Below are 4,345 nucleotides of genomic sequence, written 5' to 3' on the forward strand. Positions count from 1 at the left end.
TGGGCGGGCGGAGGACCGGCCTCGCCTCCTCCTCCTCCTCCTCCTCCTCCTCCTCCTCCTTTTCGGAGCCGCCGGCAGGCCGGGCGAGCGGGCGGGGGGGGGGAGACTGGCCTCGCCGCCGCCGCCTCGGGGAGATCGAGGGGGGGATGGAGGAGACAGAGCTCTTCTCCCCCCCCGCGAGTATCGCGGGTCCCCCTCTTGTAGCTTCTAAAGAGGCATTTTATTTATTACTCTATCCATGTACTGTATCTAGACCCTACTTCAAAAAATTCCCCTTCCCTATTTCTGTTGTAGTCTTTATAAAAATGCAATAAATAAATCCCCACAGGGGGCCCAAAAAAAATTCTCTCAAAATGGATCACATCATTGATGGGACATAGGCTCTGCCCTCAGATTCCCTAATTAAAAACAAAGAACAGGACACACAAGGGGAAAAGGCTGGAAGAAAAAGGTCAAAGAGGGAAACTGGGTTGAGGAGGTCATACCAAAATTAGAGTTTACATCTAGTTGAGGCTAGGCTGATCTTCCCAATACTTAAGTTCTTGGTTGGATGAAGGCGGTATAACTGTCCTGGAGTCCTCTGGATGAAGACAAATGCAAGAATTTTCTTAGTGGCCCAACAAAAGAGGGATGACAGGGTTGCCAGTTCTGGCTTGGGAAATTCCTGGAGATTTGGGGGTGGAACCTGGGGAGAATGGTCTTTGGGGAGGGGCGGGACCCCAGAGGGGTTTAATGCCATAGACTCCACCCTCCAAAGCAGCCATTTCCTCCAGGGGAACTGATCTCCACCATCTGGATCCATTGTAATTTCAGGAGATTTCCAGGCTCCATCTGAAGGCTGCCAACCCTACGGGGTGAACTCAAGCACCACACTCAAAAATCAACAATCAGCAATAGATTACAAAAGCAAATTGATTTTAGAAAATCGATACTAAAAAGCTCAACATGTTTTGAACGGCAGCCAGCTCCTAGTCACAGAAATCCAGTTGCAATCTGGTGTACTGAAGGCTCTTTTTGCTTTAATCTGAAGACTGCTCTGAAGTTAGGTGTGCCATCCCCCCGATGGGGGCAGGGATTCCCCTGATTTTGGGGTCCCTGATCTGCCAACGGCCCGCTGGCTTGCAGGGGGAGCCCCACCCCTGAAGAGCTCTGCCACACCCAACATGTCTGGTGCAATGAAGTCAGCTGGAGACGACATCATCATGCCAGGCACGTCATGTGGGGGGCGCGCTAGCATTTGGCTAAAAACTCTATGGTCACCATAATTTTTAGCCAAATGCTAGAGCGTCCCCTGCACGACATGCCCGGCATGATGATTTCACCTCCGGTGACGTCATCACATCACAAGCTTTCTGTGTGCATGCCAGAAGACCCCGGGCAGCAGCCAGGAGCCCCCCACTAGCAGACCGTAGGCACCTGGCAACCCTATCTGAAGTCCATGCAACTGAACCATTCCAGACCTGCTCACTTTTGGATTCATAGCACAGACTATTCACACTGAATGCTGTTGAATCTGTTTAGCACAAGAGACATCATTATGTCAGACTTCAATGGAACATTCCTTGAAGTTCTCCCCAGTGGGACAAATAACAACTGAGTGGGTTAGTGGTTTAAACTGCAAAAATGGCACAAAGACAGAGTGGCTTATAAAATTCTTACCCTGATTCAGTGTGGGGCCACCAGCTGCTTTTAAATAAGTTGAAAACATTGGGAGATCCCACTCTGGATATCCCATATATCATTTAATTCTGCCCAGATGTTGTCTATTTTTCAACTAAACCCCAAATCCACAGAGAAATAGCCTGATTATCAGGAAGAAAGCTATCTGCCAACCGCTTCTCACTCCAAACCTAGGAAGGCGTTGGCTTAAGTTCAACATCCAAGTAAAGCACTGCTTCCATCTGGGCAGTGAACTACACAAATGGCCATAAGGAATTTTCACCAAAGTGGAGAGGTGCTGCTACCAACTTGGAAGGAATACTGAGATTCCAGGTACAGTGATAACAGGAATAACATTTATTGAGGGGGATCATACCAATTGCCTCAGTGGAAAAAATAGCAAAACTCGAAGCAGTCAAAATTCTACTGAGCATTCAACTCAGCAATCCATGCTACAAAGCCCATATGATGAGGCAGTCACTCTAAAGCATTCAGAAAGTTATTCTACTTAAGGAGGGAGGTGGAAAGTCAAGAGACAAGGCTATAGCATGTTGGTTAGATTGAAGGTCTGAATCCTAAGGCAGAGGTCCAGAAATCAAATCATGGCCCCTGCCACACGGCAGGGAAAAAACGGCTTTTTAAAAGCCGCGCCAAAAAAGAAACGCCGCGGTGGGATCCCACGGATCCCGTTAGCTGCACGTCATTGCTCCCCGGCACGATCAGATGCCGGGGAGGAAGATACAAGTGGGAGGGGGAGGCTGCCGAACTGCGCATGCTCGAGCATGCGCAGTATGGCAGGGGGCCGGGGATGCGGCGGCGAAAAGACGCGCCGCCGATCCCACACCCAGGATGATGCGGCCCAAACGGATGAACCACCGAAGGTAGGTGGTTCATTTTTGCCGCGCATCATCGGGAGAAGGGCCGGATCGGAGACGGGAGTGCAACGCCAGGCAGATGTTGGCGTCGGATCGCTCCCGTTTGCCGCGCTTCCAATCCGGCCCACTCCCGGCCCAAAATGGCTCGTATGAACAGGGCCAAAGAGAAGCAAAGAAGCAAAGCATCAATGTGAAGCAAAGCATCAATGAGCACTTCCACCATTCAGAAGACGTGGGCAATGCTGGCAGGCAAAGTTTGGGGTGGGGTGCACTTTGTGGCTAGATCCCGGCCCTCTTTATAGGACTTGCAGCCAGGTTTCAAAACAACAACAACAAAAATTCTCTCTTTATTGAGAACATTTATTAGCTGCCTCTCCACTTTGTGACACTGAAGAAGAAGAAGAGAAGAAGAGATTGGATTTATACCCTGCCCTTTACTTGGAGTCTCAGAGCGGATTACAAACTCCTTTCCCATCCCCTCCCCACAACAGACACCCTGTGAGGTGGGTGGGGCTGAGAGAACTCTGACACAAACTGCTCTTTCAGGAACAGCTGTGCCAGAGCTTATGACTGACCCAATGTCACATCAGCAGGTGCAAGTGGAGGAGTGGGGAATCAAACCCGGTTCTCCCAGATTAGAGTCCGCACACTTAACCACTACGCCAAACTGGCTTATAATATAAAGAAACAGTTATAAAACCCATAAAAGTTGACAGTTTAAAATCACAGTTAGGACAGCCAATAAACAAAAATAAATGAGTTGAATGCCATCCTAAATTAAACTGTCTTCAGCTGCCTCCCAAAGATCACAGGTGCACCTCCCTGGGGGGGGGGGGGGGTTGTTCCATAATTCCGGGGCTGCCACTGCAAAAAGGCTGTCTCTCATGCGCCCACCAGAAGAGCTTCTTTGATTGGTGGGACAGTCAGGAGAGCCTCTCCCTGTGATTTTATTTCCTGGGCAAGAAGAAGATGGCCCTTTAGATACCCTGGTCCCAAGCAACATAGGGCTTTAAACTTCTTTCTAGGTTTCGCAAAAGGGTCAGCAGGTGTGCCACCTGATTGGTCAAAGGAGAGCTTTTGGATCCAAGGAACGCTTCCCAGAAAAGTTAAGAAAGGTGAGGTACCCAGGTGGGGTAAGAGGCTGTGTTTGAGGGCAGTAGCTTTGGCAGACTAATGCAACGGGCTAAAGGAACATTAATTAATTACTTTATTTATTGAATAATATTTCTATGCCACCTGTTCTGCTCGAGGCCGTTAGAGTTCAAAGGTGATGTATGTCCTGATTTCTAGAGATGTCAGCTTATTTCTAAGACAGTCATATGCTAGATCCAATGAATATGATTAAAGCAGACGGTGCCCTTCTCTCTCTCTTTCTCTGTCTTTGTCCTGGAAATGGCTGAAACTCGTTTACTGGTCTGCTATTACACACAACAAGGAGCTCACCTAGACACCAAGCTAAAGGGGGAGGGACAAACAGGAAACAAAATGGAGTCTTGATGGCCACAAGGGGGAAAAATGTTTATTCTCTCTTAAGCTTGAAACAGCTACTCATTAACAACTGAGGACAAACCCAACGAAGACAAAGATCACAAGGACTAAACCCCACAACAAATGTTCTATCAGTTCAGGGCCTTGATCTGTTCTAGGGTTGCCAGGTCCCCTTGCCATGCTGGTGAGGGGATTTTGGGGGCATTCTGGGATATCCCTGAAGCAATGACATCACCCACAAGTGATGTCATCATGTTGGTGATGTCACATGGCGATCCTCTGGTTTGAGGGCAAAACGCTGTGCTTTTAAGCCAAATTTACCA

Source organism: Gekko japonicus, unplaced genomic scaffold (genome assembly GCF_001447785.1).
Source record: "Gekko japonicus isolate JY-2015 unplaced genomic scaffold, Gekko_japonicus_V1.1 scaffold619, whole genome shotgun sequence".
NCBI classification, from domain to species: Eukaryota; Metazoa; Chordata; class Lepidosauria; order Squamata; family Gekkonidae; genus Gekko; species Gekko japonicus.